The sequence below is a fragment of the Dendropsophus ebraccatus genome, chromosome 3, assembly GCF_027789765.1.
Source record: "Dendropsophus ebraccatus isolate aDenEbr1 chromosome 3, aDenEbr1.pat, whole genome shotgun sequence".
NCBI lineage: Eukaryota > Metazoa > Chordata > Amphibia > Anura > Hylidae > Dendropsophus > Dendropsophus ebraccatus.
In genome coordinates, this window is record NC_091456.1 from 78,570,301 (window position 1) to 78,589,785 (window position 19,485).

The following is a 19,485-nucleotide window of genomic DNA, read 5'->3' on the forward strand; positions in this document are numbered from 1 at the left end:
ATCTGTGCTGTTCTCTTTCTGGATGCTGGATGACTGTATATGAGCAGCAGGGTAATATGAAGATATCCTGTGTAATATAGAGGAGGAGGAGAAGAAGACATAAGTACTGTAGCTGTAACCTCTGTCCTCAGTGTGGTGTTTTCTCTCTGGGAGAAGTTTGTGTTTTTTTCTTCAGTGTTCTATGGCTTCAGGTGTGTGTGTGTGTGCGTGTGTGTGTGTGCGTGTGTGTGTGCGTGTGTGCGCGTGTGCGCTATGGCTGCAGCAGGTTGTGTATGTGAATGTGTGTGCTATGGCTGCAGCAGGCTGTGTGTGTATTTGTGCTATGGCTGCAGCAGGCTGTGTGTGTGTGTGCGTGCTATGGCTGCAGCATACAGTGACCCCTTGTATATCCCTATGGCTGACCTCTATATTACAGGTATCTGGTACTGTTAGCAGTGTTTCTGTGTGTATGGTGAATATTAGTTCGAAACATAGAAGATTGTCAGAAGGAAAAGACCACCTGCTTATTCTAGTCTAGTTCTGAGTTGTTCAGGACATGGAGGCTGGAGACTGGCTGCATCCACTGCACACGCAGGAGAAGCTGCTTTATATGTTTACTTATTCCCTCAGAAGTCGGCCCAGGATCATGTAGGACATTAGGGAGAAGCTGCTGAGCCAGTTTGATAAATAACTCCCCTGATATATGACCGGCCATTTATGAAGGGTCGGGAGTCGGAATTGCAGCTTACCGACTCCACAGCCCTGTTTGTAACATAACTTAATTGAAACCAATGTACACATTTTTTTCACCTACCAATCAATTTACGCCAAGTGGCAGCAGTAAGGGGCAATATGGCCCCCTCTGCTGCCACGAACGCTTGTATCAGGACCTGCAAGGCGGTTTAAGGCCACTTTCACCACGCTGTAATGAAGGATAATTGCCGTTATTTTAAAACAATGGCCGTTGTTTGGAAATAACGGTCGATATTTGCCAATAAATGGCAATCATCCACTCAATTTCAACAGTGTGTGAACATAGCCTTTCTGTATTCTCAATCCTCAACTTGTTTTGGTTGCAAAATAATGAGCAAAAATACTGCGTTGGAACATAGCCTTAACATGACCATCTTAAATGTACACATGGAAATCGGGCTCATTCACACCATGATTTGTGCCTCCAGCCCACAGATACGTCAGGAAACTGTCAAAAAGATGTATCCTTGCTCACAGACACAGACCCTATTTATTTCAATGGCCCAAGCCTTGTCAGCTACATAAACATCCCTGCCTAGGAGACACAAATCATGGTGTGAACCCTGGCTTACTACATGTAAACATTGTCGCTGAAATCCGATTAAAATCAGTGAACATCCAGTTGTGCATGGAAATCAAAGTGAGCTAGAGGCGGTGTGCTCATCAATATATAGAAGTAGAAGGAAAAAAGGAAACCGCCTAGGTGAGCTGAATGCTCACCTAGGCGTTTTCCTTTTTGTGCAGTAAGGGCCAGTTCACACTGAGCAAGATCGTTGGAATTCCGCCACGGAATCCCGCTGTGCTCAGTGTGCTGCTGTAAGTGAATGAGAGGGCGTGCGCTCGTCTGCTGCCACCGCTCTCCGCTCGAGAAACTAACGTGTTCGTTCTTTGAGTGGAGAGGAGAGGGAGCGGACGAGCGCACGCCCTCTCATTCACTTACAGCAGTGAGCTGGCCCAAACACATAGGGTGGAGGGTGCACAGGTATCCCATGCTGGCCAGGTACCGGTCACAGAGGTCAAAATGAAAATGGAAAGGTGGATCCCGACACTCCAGACAAGCAAATAAAAAAACCGTAACTTTTAATAAATATTCATTAAAACATAGTATCCAAGAGCTGATCTACCCGTTTCACACGACTGCGCTTAATCATGGTCAGACCTGATTACGCGCAGTCATGTGAAACGCATAGCTCAGCTTTCATTTTGACCTCTGTACTGTACTATGCTTATATTGCTCAGTGTGAACAAGAGTACATGCTGGGTGCCGCGGGTGCCCCAGACCAATCATGTGAGTGTAAGGGTGGTATTACACGGAACGATTATCGTTCCAAAAATCATTAAATCATTCGGATTTGAACGATAATCATTTTGTGTAATAGCAGGCAACGATTAAACAACCAACGAGAAATCGTTGGTCGTTTAATAGGATCCGAACCTATTTTTATCGTTTGATCGTTCGCTCATCGTTCGGTGGAATAAAAATTCACAGCTGAAACATACGCAATAGCGGCGACTAAACGACCGCAAGAACGATCATAAATAACGATCATCGTTTTGTGTACTTGGGCGAACGATTTCGGGTCGTTTGCCTTAGGATACTATTACACCAAGCAATTTTCCGACGACTAACGATTAACGATAAATGATCTTAAACGACCGCTAAGGCAAACGACCCGAAATCGTTCGCCCAAGTACACAAAACGATGATCGTTATTTATGATCGTTCTTGCGGTTGTTTAGTCGTCGCTATTGCGTACGTTTCAGCGGTGAATTTTTATTCCACCGATGTGCGAACGATCAAACGATAAAAATAGGTTTGGATCCTATTAAACGATCAACAATTTCTCGTTGGTCGTTTAATCGTTGCCTGCTATTACTCGAAATGATTATCGTTCAAATCCGAACGATTTAACAATTTTTCGAACGATAATCGTTCCGTGTAATACCACCCTAATGCACAAATGTTTATTATAAAGGACTTACTGCGATGGGTATAGTAGATTGCAAGGGTGACACAGGAATCAGAAGACCCTGTTCACATTACAACTACATGCAGCGCGTGTGCCAGGAAACTCTCCCAACATATGCAGAGTGCAGAGCCAGGAGGGCAGCCAGCATCCATAGGAGCACACTAGTGGGGAGGCCCAGGGCCTCCCATCACAGGCTGGCAGGTGTGTACAAGTCTATGGAGTCCTTCAGCTAACGCACTAGAAGCTGCTGTACCGTGCCGTGCCCGTGTAGCCTATAGAGCAGTTACAGGAGGAGAAGGCAGACTACACATCACTGAGAGCAGCACTCTAATAACGTTGTAGCGCACAAGGCAGGGGTGAAGCGCACAGCCGTTTACCTATCCGAGCAGCAGCGGCGCCGTGACAGGAGAGCACAGGGAACAGTAATCACACTACAAGCCGGAAGCGGCTGCTCCATTCAGCACTGTGCAGTTCCCCGCTCGTCCGGCCCGCCTCTGTGCAGCCAATAAGCAGCCAGAACTTGTTATCCTCGCCAATCACAGCTCAGCTCTCATTTCTAGTCAGTGAGAGACTAGAGCGCTGATTGGCGGAGTGCGCAGTGTTTATGGATACACGGTGGTTGTTACAGGGTGGAAACTAGAATGCAGTGTCCAGAAGGAGGTTAAAGGACCTTTGATGACGTCATGCCCATGTGACCAGTCTCATGTGTGGGAGGAGCTATCTTCCTCTCCTAGGCTTTCTATGAGGCAGCTGATTTCCCGGGCTTTTTGTGCAGTGTATGCGATCAGCAGGAGGTAAGCCACATTGAGGGCACTGCTCTGCAGGGGCAGGAGTGTGTGGGTGAGATGTTCTGTGCGGTCAGGGGTGTGTGGGCACTGTCATGTGATGGTCTGCAGGGTCAGTGTGGGGGGAGCACTGTTATGTGATGGTCTGCAGGGTCAGTGTGAGGGGAGCACTGTTATGTGATGGTCTGCAGGGTCAGTGTGGGGGGGGGCACTGTCATGTGATGGTCTGCAGGGTCAGTGTGGGGGGGGGGGGGGCACTGTTATGTGATGGTCTGCAGGGTCAGTGTGAGGGGAGCACTGTTATGTGATGGTCTGCAGGGTCAGTGTGGGGGGGGGCACTGTCATGTGATGGTCTGTGGGGTCATTGTGTGTGGGTGCACTGTTATGTAATGGTCTGCAGGGTCAGGGGTGTGTGGGTGCACTGTTATGTAATGGTCTGCAGGGTCAGGGGTGTGTGGGGGCACTGTTATGCGATGGTCTGCAGGGTCAGGGGTGTGTGGGTGCACTGTTATGCGATGGTCTGCAGGGTCAGGGGTGTGTGGGTGCACTGTTATGCAATGGTCTGCAGGGTCGGGTGTGTGGGTGCACTGTTATGCAATGGTCTGCAGGGTCAGGGGTGTGTGGGTGCACTGTTATGCAATGGTCTGCAGGGTTAGGGGTGTGTGGGTGCACTGTTATGCAATGGTCTGCAGGGTCAGGGGTGTGTGGGTGCACTGTTATGCAATGGTCTGCAGGGTCAGGGGTGTGTGGGTGCACTGTTATGCAATGGTCTGCAGGGTCAGGGGTGTGTGGGTGCACTGTTATGCAATGGTCTGCAGGGTCAGGGGTGTGTGGGTGCACTGTTATGCAATGGTCTGCAGGGTCAGGGGTGTGTGGGTGCACTGTTATGCAATGGTCTGCAGGGTCAGGGGTGTGTGGGTGCACTGTTATGCAATGGTCTGCAGGGTCAGGGGTGTGTGGGTGCACTGTTATGCAATGGTCTGCAGGGTCAGGGGTGTGTGGGTGCACTGTTATGCAATGGTCTGCAGGGTCAGGGGTGTGTGGGTGCACTGTTATGTGATGGTCTGCAGGGTCAGGGAAGTGTGGTGACGTTAGCTGCCCGAGCTTGGTCTGACGTCACGTGGGGCTGCACAATCCTTCTAGTAATTATTGGGGTCTCATGTTTGTTATTCTTCCCCATAGGTGTAATTTCTGGAGCAGAGGCCGAGGAGAAGGGCCGTACCATCTGTACAGAGAGAGGGGGAGTCTGGTGACAGTAAGTATCGGTGGAAGCTTTAGGGTACGTTTGCACGCACCGGATCCGCAGCGAATTTCTTGCTGCAAATTCGCATTGAGACCCTCTGCGGATCCCTGCCCAGTAAACTATGGGCAGACAAATTTGCAGCATGATGCACATCCTGCTGCGAGTTTGTCCACAGCCTGCCCCGTTAACCTCCCGCCGCCGTAGCCTATACTTCACCTGGTCCCCGCTCGTCTTGCTTCGGGGGTTCCCAGCAGGTCACGCTCAGCCAATCAGTGCGTTGCCCTGCTGCAGAGCACTGATGGGCTGAGCGGGACGTGAAGACACCGGGAGCCCCGAAGCAAGACGGAGTGGGGAGCAGGTGACGTATAGGCTCCGGCTTGGGCGAGGAGGTTACCGGGGCGGGCTGTGGACAAACGCGCAGCGGGATGTGCATCATGCTGCGAGTATGTCTGCCCATAGAGTTTACTGGGCAGGGATCCGCAGCGGGTCTCCCTGCGAATTTGCATCCAGAAATCCGCTGCGGATCCGGTACATGTGAACGTACCCTTACAAGTGCCAGGATCTGACTGTTTTAGTAGATATTACAATTAGCCGTGGGAGCTCACTGGGTCCTCCAATGGGACAGGTGGTGCTGCTAGTAAGTAAAGGGGCAGAACATTGCTGAACTCTTGCAGCAGAGAAGAACATCCAGTCGGCTCCTAGGGCGGCTTTGAATATCTACTAGACTTGGCACTTGTAAGGCTCAGGTCCCTTCATACGGCCATGTTGGTTGTTACTGTCAGGAAATTCTAATCAGCCTTCAGCAAACCCTCAGGCTTTCCTGACAGTAAGCCCCCCTCCCCCTCACACATCCAGGAAATCCGGACTGATTTCCAGCCCCATAGGGGTGCATTAGTGACAGACACTCATCAGGATTTTTCTTGAAGGGCGTCCGTTCCGGAAAATTTTATAGATCCTGTCCCATTTTCGCCTGGAATTCTGGCACGAACACCCAACACCTATGGGAGCGCCAGTAATCCGGACGCTTTCCTAGGCCCCTCCCCCAATCCACCCCACCTCCAGACCTCAACAGTGTGGTGCCTGCCACACTACAACTCCCACCTGGAACTGAGCAGCAGTGGTGCCCTTCCCGCAGCAACCAACAAGGGCCCCCCCCCCCCCCCCCCCCTCAGACCTCAGCATTAGTAACAGTGTTCCCCAGAAGGTGGGCAGCAGTGATCTCCAGGAGGCCAGAGCAGGAACCAGGACAGGTGAGAATACACTCGTAGAACTACAATCCCTAGCATGGTGTGTGGAGTAATATGCAGGACTACATCTCCCAGCATGGTGTGTGAAGTAATATGCAGGACTACATCTCCCAGCATGGTGTGTGGAGTAATATGCAGGACTACATCTCCCAGCATGGTGTGTGAAGTAATATGCAGGACTACATCACATAATGGGAGTTTTAGTTCTGCCACAGATTAGAGGATGACGGTACATGAGCAGGAGACAGTGGCACGGTACATGAGGGGCCATGTAGGGCACATGTGATGTACAGGGCTCCAGACTAAAAAATTTACCTGGGAGCCATTGGCTCCTAACCTGAAAAATTTAGGCGCCAAATAGAATATTTGGTCGCCAACATTTTAAACCATGTAAAATTAATGTTATGTTAGCATCCTCCTCCTTTAGATCCTTTCTTTTCTTAGTTTGAAAACGTTCAACATGGAAACTTGCAACTTGACAACCATATACAGTCTGACTCAGTACTTCAGCTTCACTTGGCTAGCCTTTTAATGAGGCTTACTCTTCTGAACTTGAACTTAAAGGGAACCTGTCGACCCCCGTGCCGGGGTGACAAGCTCCCAACCCCCCGTTAGAGCCCCCTATACTCACCTCATCGCGCCGGGTCCCGCTTCCGAAGATGGTCGGGTCACGGAGATCTCAGCCGCTGCAGCCCGGCGTGCGCTGAGAGATGAGTCCAACGCTCATAGAGAATGACGGGAGAGTTCAGTGCTCCGTCATTCTCTATGAGCGTTGGACTCATCTCTCAGTGTGCGCGCCGGGCTGCAGCGGCTGAGATCTCCGTGACCCGACCATCTTCAGAAGCGGGACCCGGCGCAATGAGGTGAGTATAGGGGGTTCTAACGGGGGGTTGGGAGCCTGTCACCCTGTCACCGGGGGTGACAGGTTCCCTTTAAAAGCTTGCAACAGTCTATACATACTAAGCTAGACTTATGACTGCAGCCATAGTGACCCCCCACAAGATGTGTATATAAATAGATATATCTCTCACCTAGTGACTAATGCAAGTGACCCCCTACAATACAGACACCTGAGGGGCCCTGATAATAATAATTGTGCATATATCTATCTCCCAGTGTCTGCAGCCAGTTTGCCCTCCCCTTATAGATGACCCCCTCCTTTTATAGATGCCCCCTCCTCCCCCCCATTATAGATGCCCCCTCCTCCCCCCCATTATAGATGCCCCCTCCTCCCCCCCATTATAGATGCCCCCTCCTCCCCCCCATTATAGATGCCCCCTCCTCCCCCCCATTATAGATGCCCCCTCTCCCCCCCCCCATTATAGATGCCCCCTCTTATAGATACCCCCTCCCCTTATAGATGGTCCCTCTTCTCCCCCCATTATAGATGCCCCCCCCTTCTCTTCCCCCCATTATAGATGCCCCCCCCCTTTCCTCTATGCTAAGCAGTATTTAAAAAAACAAACACACAAACTCACCTGACAACCCTCTCCCCCGGCGATCCTCTTCTTCTTCAGGCGCTGTCCCCGGCTGATGCGCGGCTACCGGGGGTGTCCCGTCCTATCCCCGGCAGCGCGGCGCATCAGTGAGCTCCCTGTACGCCGGGGCTGTGACTTCTGACACAGGAAGCGTCTCTGACGTGCGCTTCCTGTGCTGGAAGTCAGGGCCCCAGGCAGCTCACTGATGCGCCGCGCTGCCGGGGATAGGACGGGACACCCCGGGCAACCGCGCATCAGCCGGGGGCCCGGACTTAAAGAGACAGCGCACGGCCGCCGGGGCTAGTCGCAAATGGCGCCCAGATTAGTAAATGTGGGCGCCATTTGCAAAATGTCAGTCGCATTGGCGACCATTTTGGTCGCCATCTGGAGCCCTGATGTATGTGCAATGTATGTTGGCATACTAAGACCATATTTCCCCCTGGTCAGGAATCGTCTTCAAGATTTTCAATATGGTCTAGTAGGCCAACATACATTGCACATACATCACATGTACCCTTGTGTACTGTGCCACTGTCTCCCCATCATCTCCTTCCATTAGGTGATGTAGTCCTGCATATTACCCCACACACCATGCTGGCAGATGTTGTTCTACTCTGCCTCTGCTTCCCCCTAATATACTGTTTCATCTTCTAATCTGTTGCAGAACTACAACCATTAAAAAATACCAATATGACATGATGGGGGGGGGTGTTGGAGTTGGATGGCAACAGGCTGCAAAACTTCAACTTCCATTGTGAACTGTTGGCAGGACACGATGGGAGTTGTAGTTCTAGGCGGTGTCCTGGACCCTCCTTTGGCTGCTCTTCTGTTCAGCCCTGTATTGCCTCTTCTCCCTCTTCAGTCATCGCTTGCAAGGACCAGGGGGTCTTTCAGGGGACCTGCCAGCGCTGCTGAGATCCCGTGCGATGTGCGTGCTGCTTAACCACTGTTGCTGAGGTCTGGCTGGGGGTGTGCAGTGGTGGGCAGCACTGCTGAGGACGAGGTTAGAGGCGCTTTCAACCAATCATGAATTCCGGACACTTTACTCATGTGTATCAGGAAAGTGTCAGGAATTCTGGCGTTCCCATAGAGTTCTATGGGGGCATCTGTGCCGAAATTTTGGATGTAAATAGGCTGGATCGAAAAAAATCATGACCACTTTTCCGGAACAGACACTTCTCAAGATAAGTCCTGAAGGGTGTTGGCCAATAATGTAGCCCTATGGGTCTGGTCCTGATAAGAAATTTGGGCACATTTTCTTGACGTGTGAAGGGGCCTGATCCATTTTTACTTCCAGGAAACCATCAGGCAATGCCTTCAGGATTTCCTGATACATACCAGCACCTCCAACATACCTACTACAAGATCCTGGAAAAGCTGAGTGACCACATCATACTGAGAACAGAATACTGGGCAAGCTGGGTGACCACCCCAACCAAAACAAAACCATGTGGGGGTGGAGAAAAGATACTGTAGACATCACGGCAGAGGTCTCCGGTTGGGGGGTGGTGGGGCTGCATACATCGCTGTTGCATCCTGGGGGACCTTATCACTTTGTCGTGGTCAGGGGGGGGGATGGGGAGGACCACTGCTGGGCCTTCGGTCTGCTTGCTTCCAGGGTCTGGTCGCCTGTGGTCTGCTCCCAGCTGTAGTATGACGTCCGCTGCACTGAAACTCTCCCCAAAGGGGCGGGGGGCATTGCACCCGACGCTCCGTGCAGCCTCCTGCCCCAGCCTGTCACCGGAAGTCTGGAGGCTTTCCTGATGTGCTCAGGAAAGTGTCCAGAATTCCAGAAGAAAATAGGACAGGATCTACTAGAAAAAAAAAGTCGAAGCTTATATGTATGGCATTTTTAGTGACCCTTTTCTAGGGAGAAAAAGCCACAGTCTGGTCCCCAGGGGGGTAATTTAAAGGGGTAGTGCAAAATAACACACATTACAAAGTTATACATCTTTGTAATGTATGTTATGTCTGTGAATCGCCCCTTTCCCCGTGTACCACCACCCCCGCCCGTGTACCCGGAAGTGTGTGGTGCATTATACATTACCTGATCCGTGTCGAGGCCGTCCGCCATCTTGTGCCAAACGTCATCTTCGGACGTAATGTATAATGCACCACACACTTCTGGGTACTTGGGCGGGGGTGGTGGGACACGGGGAAGGGGGGCGATTCACAGACATAACATACATTACAAAGTTGTATAACTTTGTAATGTGTGTTATTCTGTGAATAATTTTTTAGCGCCGCACTACCCCTTTAACACTCTGGTGTTGATTTTTAATATAGGCCTAGCGGCATTAGTATCAGCCATAGATGGGATGTGCAGCCGTTCCATTCTCTCCAGTTCGTGTTTTACAGTTCTCCCTCTCTGAACAGCTCGCACTCCTTTATAAGACCAACATGACCAAAATTAGCAGGAGATGCCTGTGCTCACATGTCTGGACCTTATGTCTTCCCCATTCTGTGAGAGCAGCAATGGTAAGTGCAATACCATATCCATACTTGTGTCGTTTGGGGGCAGCCTTCCCCGCCGGTGGTGCTGGCTGGTTTTGGTGGGGCTTTTTGGGTCTGGTCCTGTGACATTGGGGTTGCAGGACCGTTCCATGGCCTCCCTTCCCTTTATGTGCACGCTTTGCGGGGTTGGCGGTCGCTGACCGACACGGTGTGGAGTTAACGTAGGGACCCGTGTGGACCAGAGGACCTGCGCGGTGGTACACGGGGCAATATGGCTTGATCAATTCATATACAGACACTCTGGTGTTGATTTTTAATATAGGCCTAGCGGCATTAGTATAAGCCATAGTTGGGATGTGCAGCCGTTCCATTCTCTCCAGTTCGTGCACTACCCCTTTAACCCCTGTGGGCATTATTGTTCTCCGTTTAAGGGGGATTGGCCAAGAGTTAGATGGGACACTGCTACAGCCGCTGCCTGGCAGAGCTGACGTGGCACAAATCTCTGCTCAACCAGTCAGTGGCTGTATCAGAGTCCCGCCTCAGCCACTGATTGGCTGATGGCAGATTTGAAGAGCCAGAGCCCGAAACACTTTAAGCTCAGTGTGTCGGGCTGTGATGAATAAGGAAAACGTCGGAGGTGAGTATGGACCTTTCCCCTTCTCCTGCGCTGCACCTATCCCAGCAAGGAATGGGGCACAAATTCCACTTCCTTTCTGGTATGGGTGTAGTGTGAGATCAGTCCGTACCCCAGTGGTACCCCTATGATTTTGACAGGTATGCTGCACCTTACAAGTATCCAGATGCTGTGTACAATCTGACGCACAAGGTGTTAAGTGACGATGCATTGAATCCACATTCAATGCATCGTCACTTAACACCTTGTGCGTCAGATTGTACACAGCATCTGGATACTTGTAAGGTGCAGCATACCTGTCAAAATCATAGGCGTTCTGCTCCTGCCTGTTTTTTGTGTCTTTCCTTTTGTTTTTCAGATATCAGTATCCAGAGGATTCTTTGGACTTCATTGATGACCAGTAGAGATGAGTGAGTGTACAGTAGGAGCAAAGAGCTTTGTTCCTATCGGAATTCTGCTCATCAGGCTGCACAGCTTTAAAGTCTGCCCCGCTCACTGCTGTTCCTTCCAAGGTGCTGGGAAAAGATGGATCCAGTCCTGGGAAACTTCTCCACTTTCCAAGGACTGGATCAATCTTTTTCCAGCAGTGAGTGGGGCAGACTTCAAAGCTCCGCAGCCTGATGAGCAGAATCTAGATAGGAACAAAGCTCTTTGTTCCTACTGTACATTTGCTCATCTCTTATGACAAGCTTTTTAAAATAAATAAATAAATTGTCAACAAGGGTTGTGGCAGTGTTATTTTTTTTATTTGTTTTGTTTTTATCTTTTATTTACTTTACAGGCTTAGTAGTGGAAGCTGCCTGATAGACGCCATCCATTACTGGTTTAGAGTTAGCTGGTATGAAATGGCTAACACTAACCCCCCACCACCCATTATTACCCCAGTACCAAGGGGTACTGGGAAGAGCCGAGTACCAGTAGTCCCTGAGCGTCAAATTTGGCGCCCCTGGACTGGGCAGTGTCAGGCTGGTATTATTATTATTATGCTGGGGAGGGCACACATAGAGGGTTCTTCCCACCCTGGTACTACTAGGCTGCTGCTGTTTGGTTTTTTAACCTGGCTGGTGATGGAATTAGGAAGAACCCTACATGTTTTTCGAATAAGTACAAAAAAAAAAAGATTAATGGGGTTCCCCCCTGCTCAGGGCAGATGTGTTGCCCTGCACTTTTCGTTGACAGGGTTAGGGATATGGTAAAAATCCCAACAATTCCACTTGTAAGCTATTTTTTATTTTTAAACTTTACAGTGAATTGTTCTGAGCTGTACACGTAGCTAGATGAAGAGACAGCTAATCACCCGCCCCTGTTTTGATTGCCACTTTCTAAGCTTTAGGGTACAAATACACACGACTGATCCGCAGCGGACTTCTCGCTGTGGATCACTGCCTTGTAATCTCTATGGGCAGACATACTCGAAGCAGATTGACATCCTGCTGTGAGTATGTCGGGAGACCGCCCCGTTAACCTCCGCCAAACCCCCCACGCCGCCCGGAGCATATACATTACCTACTCCGCAATCCGGCTTGCTTCTGGTGTTCCCGGCTACACATCCTACTCAGCCAATCAGTGTGCTGCTCCAGGGCAGCACACTGGCTGAGCGGGATGTGTAGCAGGGAAACCCCAAAGCAAGCCGGATCGCAGAGTACTGACATACTCGCAGCAGGATGTCAATCCTGCTACGAGTATGTCGGCACATAGATTACAGGGTAGTGATCTGCAGTGAGAAATTTGCTGCGGATCAGTCATGTCTGTTTGTACCATTAAAAATGTTTTCTTTCAATTCAGTACGATGATGTGTGACTTGTGTCCTAAGAGCCTGCCCTCTTTGTGACCTGTGTCTTAAGAGCCCACCCCCTGAGTGACCTGTGTCCTAAGAGCCTGCCTCATGGGTAACCTGTGTCCTACGAGCCCCCCCTCCTGCATACCCTGTGTCCCAAGAGCCCCCCTCCTGCATGCCCTATGTCCCAAGAGCTCGCCTCCTGCATGACCTGTGTCCCAAGAGCCTGCCTCCTAGATGGTGGGGGGGGGGGGAAACTAGTTTTTAAAAATTTAACAAACAACCACTGGCTTAACCTCTTAACGACGCATGACCGGTATACCCGTCATGCGGCCGTTAAGAGTAAACAGAGAGGGCTCCCGGCGTGAGCCCTCTCTGCAGCGCGCGGTCCCCGGTTGCTATGTGCAGCCAGGGACCGCGTGTATTAGCCGCCGCGGCCGGCTAATTAACTTCAAATGCTGCTGTCAAAGCTGACAGCTGCATTTGAATAGCAGCTGTGCCCCCTCTCCCTGGTGTCTAGTGGGGGATCTCCCCCCCGCGATACGATTGCGGAGGGGAGATCCGTTCTAATGAGCCGGCCGGGGCTCAGCGTCGGAATGACGCTGATCCCGGCTCGGCAATCTATTCAGATGGTCTGCAGACCATTATAATAGAGCACCGATCTGATGGATCATTGCTCTATTATATACACAGGATTGATCTCAATGGGAGATTAGTACTGTGTATATAGAAGTCCCCCAGGGGGCTTCATATTACTGTAAGTGAAAGTTAAAAAAGTGCTTTTATTAATAAAAAATCCCCTCCCCTAATAAAAGTCTGAATCACCCCCCTTTTCCCATTTTACAAATAAAAAAAAATAAACATGTTTTTTATCACCGCGTGCGTAATCGCCCGAGCTATTAATTAATCACATTCCTGATCGCACACGGTAAACGGTGTAAGCGCAAAAAAATCCCAAAGTGCAAAATTGCGCATTTTTGGTCGCATCAAATCCAGAAAAATTGTAATAAAAAGCGATCAAAAAGTCGCATATGCGCAATCAAGGTACCGATAGAAAGATCACATCATGGCGCAAAAAATGACACCTCACGCAGCCCCATAGACCAAAGGATAAAAGCGCTATAAGCCTGGGATTAGAGCGATTTTAAGGAACGTATATTTGTTAACAATGGTTTTCATTTTTTACAGGCCATCAGATACAATATAAGTTATACATGTTACATATTGTTTTAATCGTAATGACTTGAGGAACATATATAACAACTAAGTTTTTCCATAGGACACACGGCGTAAAAATGAAGCCCCCCCAAAGAAAAATAATTGTGTTTTTTTCAATTTCACTGCGCATATAATTTTTTTCTGGTTTCGCAGCATATTTTATGGAAAAATTCAGCCTGTCATTGCGAAGTACAATTAGTGACGCAAAAAATAAGGGCTCATGTGGGTCTGTAGGTGTAAAAGTGCAAGTGCTATGGGCTTTTAAGCACATGGAGGAAAACGAAAGTTAGCACGGTCCTTAAGGGGTTAAAACGGGTCTGTTTACCTATGTCCCTTCATAAACAATCTAGTTATGTGTGCAGCTTGGATCATATTGATGTGACAGATGTGCTTTAAAGGGGAACTATCAGCAGGTTAGGCGAATCTAACCTGCTGATAACCCCCTATTGCACATAGGGCACTAAGGAAGAAGATATGTTTTACCTTCCTCCTCTGCCCCATTCCCGTGCTGTTAGCAGTGTAAGCCTTGATCCAGAGCACTGCCCCGCCCCCAGAGTGATAATGGCGTTCTGGGGCAGCACTTCTAACAGTGCTCATGACCGAGGATTACACGGCTAACATCACAGGAACTGCAACAAAGAGGAAGGTAAGAGACACATACCATCCTCCTCTGCGCAATAGGGGGCTATCTGGTTAGATTCGTCTGATAGTTCCCCTAGGGACTTTTAAAGGAATTCAATAGAACTACAACTATAAACTCCAGGGTTATGACCTACCTCTGGCAACTCGGACAGAAAAAAACGTATGCACGCAAAAGCTAGTCAAAGTATACAAAATTAGTATAAGAGGGAGACAAGCCTCCTTAAAAGACCATAACAGAGGTAAAAACACGTTAAATACATTTATCAATACCCCATCCAAGACGGGATATACTAACAACTGACCCCTAAACACAAGTAATGAAAAAATAAGAACAATGTTTGAAAATAATGCGCTAATATCGACTTGAAAAACTAAAAAAAAAAGTCACCATTAGTGATGAGTGAGTACTAAAGTGCTCAGTACTCGAGACGAAGTCAATGGCAAACTCGAGCATTTTTGCAAGGGACCCAAGCTCGGCCCAGGGAAGGTTGCGTGAAAACCTGTCAACCTCAGAAAATGATGGAAACACCACGGAAATGGACAGGAAACAGCAGGGGCAGCATGTATGGATGCCTCTGAGGCTGCCTAATCGCACCATTACGCCAAATTCTGGGCAACCATGTGTGAGGGATAAAGGGGCGGCGAGAGGGGGTTTGGTAGGGGAAGAAACCTCTAGCAACTACATTCTAGCCTTGTCAGTACAGAATAGGCTACATTATGGTGTCCAGAAAGAGACCTCCTTCTGGCCACTCCATTCTAGCCTGCTCTACACAGAATAGACTATGTTACGGTGTCCAGAGGGAGACCTCCTTCTGGCCACTTCATTCTAGCCTGCTCTACACAGAATAGACTATGTTACGGTGTCCAGAGGGAGACCTCCTTCTGGCCACTCCATTCTAGCCTGCTCTACACAGAATAGACTATGTTACGGTGTCCAGAGGGAGACCTCCTTCTGGCCACTTCATTCTAGCCTGCTCTACACAGAATGGGCTAGATTACGGTGTTCAGAAGGAGATTACGTGGTCCAGAGGGAGACCTCCTTCTGGCCACTCCATTCTAGCCTGCTCTACACAGAATAGACTACATTACGGTGTCCAGAAGGTGATTACGGTTTCCAGAGGTAGACCTCCTCCTGGCCACTCCATTCTAGCCCGCTCTACACAGAATAGACTATATTACGGTGTCCAGAAGGAGGGACCTCCTCCTGGCCACTCCATTTTAGCCTGCTCTACACAGAATAGACTATGTTACGGTGTCCAGAAGAAGATTACAGTTTCCAGAGGGAGACCTCTTCCTGGCCTCTCCATTCTAGCCTGCTCTACACAGAATAGACTACGTTACGGTGTCCAGAGGGAGACCTCCTCCTGGCCACTCCATTCTAGCCTGCTCTACACAGAATAGACTATGTTACGGTGTCCAGAGGGAGACCTCCTCCTGGCCACTCCATTCTAGCCTGCTCTACACAGAATAGACTACATTACGGTGTCCAGAAGGAGGGACCTCCTTCTGGCCACTCCATTCTAGCCTGCTCTACACAGAATGGGCTAGATTACGGTGTTCAGAAGGAGATTACGTGGTCCAGAGGGAGACTTCATCCTGGCCACTCCATTCTATCCTGCTCTACACAGAATAGGCTAGACTACTGTGTCCAGAAGGAGGAACCACCTTCTGGCCACTCCATTCTAGCCTGCTCTGCACAGAATAAGCTAGATTACGGTGTCCAGAAGGAGGAACCTCCTTCTGGCCCCTCCATTCTAGTCTCAACCGTTGTTACAGGGCTCCTTAACCCTTTCAGCCCGGGACAATCTGTAGGAGAAACGGACACACGACGTGCGATGCATATGATACATGTGGCGGCTTTGCTGTGTATCAATAACATAGTGGTCACATGCTCCTCACCATGTCTCCTGGTAGGCGGCTGCCCGAGGGCCTTGGCGTCCTAGGGGGCCCCTGCCCGCTGTAACAGCCGGCAGGGGCCCCCTAGGACGCAAGGGTCCCCGGGCAGCCGCCTACCATACCCAATGGGTAAGACGGCCCTGCGCGCCCCCCTTTCCCCTTCTCTCTCTCTTGCGACAGCAAGCACTTTCTTGCTTGCGGTCGCAAGAGGAAATCCGGCCCCTGACGGATGCCTCGATCCCTGGGGGATTCCCAGGGAGCGCACGCATCAGGAACCTCAATGTGCGTCGCTGGGACTTCCTGTAACGGAGGTCCCGGCCCGGGTGCACACTGAGCTTCCGGATGTGTGCGCTCCCTGTGAATCCCCCAGAGAGCGACGCATCAGCCGGGGACAGAAGAGGAGAAGAAGCAACAACAAGGGAGCGCTTGTTAGGTGAGTTGTGTGTTTGTTTGTTTTTTATCTACTGTGCAGGGGGGAGCCATCTATAAGCGGGTAATACAGGGGGAGCCATCTATAAGGGAGGTAATAAAGGGGGGAGACATCTATAAGGGGGTAATACAGGGGGAGCTATCTATAAGGGGCCAATACAGATGTGCAGTTTGTAGAGAGATGAGGATGTGACAGAGTGAGGAGCCTAATATGTCTGTCTGGCAGATTCTGTGGATTTGTGGCTCGGAGAAGTTCTCATAACGGCCCAGGGCAAATGGAGAAGAAGATGAAAAGGGAAGAACTCCGATCAGAGAAGACGTCCCCTGTGAGTCACTTGATGTATCTGCACTGTAATGTATTTGGTGTACAGAACCTGTGTAGAGCTGGGTACCTCTATATGACTGGATGAGGTGATAGTGATAGGTGTACAGTGGATTAGTCAGTAGCAGTGGGGTATTAGTCAGTATGTGGTGGTAATATTTGTTGCTTGTTATCTGGCACTGTGTTTTATTGGATTTAGTATACAGGATTTAGTCAGTAACAATATGGTGGTGATGGTTGTGGTGTGGCTGTAATATTTCCCCTTTGTATACTGGTATTATTGGTAATACCATATATATACCAATAGCATGCGCTTGGTCGAGGAAGGGGAGGGCCAAATTGACAGTCTGCAGCCCTCAGGATATGCTGGGAGTTGTAGTACAGTGTAGACAGATGTATTGCTGGACCTTCAGGGCTGATGGTTGTCACCCACAGATTGCAGCCACCAGGAGACTCTGCACACACTGATTTCTTAAAATGTTGTGCCCTCAGAAACTACAACTCCCAGCATACCCTGAGAGCTTTATAAATGTAGGGGGTTCTAAGAGTTTTAGTTCGACTAAAAATGTTGTTCCCAAGGGATTTGTCACAGATACAGATGAATCCAGGGAAGGAGCGGGGTCAGCATGTCGTGTCTCACTGGTTCAATGTTGGTGGGCCCCAAGGATAATTTCCTCTGGTGGGCCCCAGGTACCCCAGTCCGACACTGCCGCTGTGACATATTCCCTGTCCCCGGTCCCCAAGCAAGCTCCCTTGTAGGTATTGTGCCTGTGCTGCCGTCAGCCGCTCCCCCCCCCCCCCCCCCCGGCCGACGTGACATTTTCCTTGTCCCTGGTCTGTGCACGGCGCAAGCTCCCCCTTGTAGGTGCTGTGCAGTGCCTGTGCTCTGAGTCCTGCCGTCCTGTCAGTGGAATTCTGCGTCGGAATTCTCCGCTGCCGAATCCCACCTGCCTCAGTGACATACAGTCTGTCTATGGGAGGGATCATGCGCCTCCGTTCTCCGCGCCTCGGTCGGAGAGACGTGGAGAACGGAGGCGCGTGATCCCTCCCATAGACAGACTGTATGTCACTGAGGCAGGCGGGATTCGGCAGCGGAGAGTTCCGATGCAGAATTCCACCGATTTTACTCTGTGTGAACTGGCCTTAAAGGGGAACTGGAGGTGAGAGTAATCTAACCTGCTGATATGTCCCTTTTGCAACGGAGACGCCATGGATGAAGGGATGTCTCTTATTTTCATCCTCGCTGCTATTGTGGTGCAGTTTGGCATTTGCTACACTGTACATAAGGACCATTAGGAGCACTGGAGCTACTCTCTGTGTATTATCAGTGTGATGCGGGGGCATCCCTCTCTATGTATTATCAGTGTGGTCAGTGGCCCAAACTCATTTAACCCTTTGAAAACACCTGTTACTTATTCAAATCATGAAAAATGCCAGTATGCCCACTTTGAATGCAGTTTTTATACCCAGAACCACTTTGGGCCAGGCTGGACTCTCGGATGTAATGCTGGGCATCCCTCTCTGTGTGTAGACAGTGTGAGATCAGTCGCCCAAAGTCAATTTTATTTTTAAATCATAATTTTGTGTTTTTACTTTGATGCCCATTTTTATGCCAACCGTGGGGTCCTTTTGGCCATTTTTATCACCAATCTCCTCAGGGCACCTCACTTACGGTAGGATATGAATATTATCATAGAATAATGGCTAAAACAGGAATAACAAAAATCCTCTGAATAAGAAACTGCTGAATAAGAAACCAACTTCAGCCCCGAATAAGAAACTGGACGAATAAGAAACCAATTCTCGGAATTCTCGCGGATAAACTCAGCGGAATTCCACTGGCTGTACACGCTAACGGATGCGCGCCTTTCTGCCGGCTCCATAGACACCATTCTATGGGCTGGCTGATTCTGCAGTCCGCCGAAATAATTGACATGCAAAACAGGCGGTGGAGCTCCCTGCTGCAGAATCCCACCTGCCTCAGTGTCACACAGTCATACCTCCCAAGTGTCCCTCTTTTGGAGGAACAGTTCCTACTTTTGACCAAAGTCCCTATGTCCCTCTTTGTCCCTTACATGTCCCTCTGACCTAGGAATTAGATTTGCATTAATAAACTCTCCATGTTGCTCTAGAAAGTGTCTGATTTTTGTCTTTTTGTGACATTGTGGCCCCTTTCACACATGCAGTTCATACAGCCCTATACACACATCTAGGTATTACAGATCTGTTTTGGGGCCATGTTCCGTGACGCAAAAAAACGATTAAGCCATTGTGTATCGGTGTCACTTATCTGATAGAGAGTCCCTGCAAATGCGGACAGTTACTGATTTGCGAATGGTGCCGAAGGAAGAATCTGCTGCAGATTTGCAGATATTAATGTAACTAATTGCATGCATCAATTTGTGGCTGTTCCTGGATACGTTAATTAAAAAATATAGAAATGTCTGTAAAATTTTTCTAGAGTGGACCACAAGTGTCCCTCTTTGGCGATCCAAAAAGCTGGAAGGTATGACACAGTGTCTCCAAAGGATGGTTGCACGCCTCTGCTCCCGCCACTCTCAGCTGAAAGAATTTATGTAGTGTGAACATAGCCTAATGGTGATAGTTTCCCTTTAACTCCAACTTTTTGGGGGTTTTAGTTACCTCCTTGTTACCTTT

General features: G+C 49.5%; 1 protein-coding gene across 5 annotated transcripts in view; it reads right to left on the bottom strand.

The window, feature by feature from the left end:
* Positions 1-3,197, bottom strand: part of CNTLN (centlein) — a 254,478-nt gene extending 251,281 nt beyond the window's left edge. For 2 of the 5 annotated variants that reach the window (XM_069962065.1, XM_069962062.1), the window contains exon 1: positions 3,080-3,196. The gene's annotated coding sequence lies outside the window, so the exon portion shown is untranslated. The other 3 variants (XM_069962064.1, XM_069962063.1, XM_069962068.1) reach the window with 3 other exon arrangements.
* Positions 3,198-19,485: the final 16,288 nt, after the last annotated feature.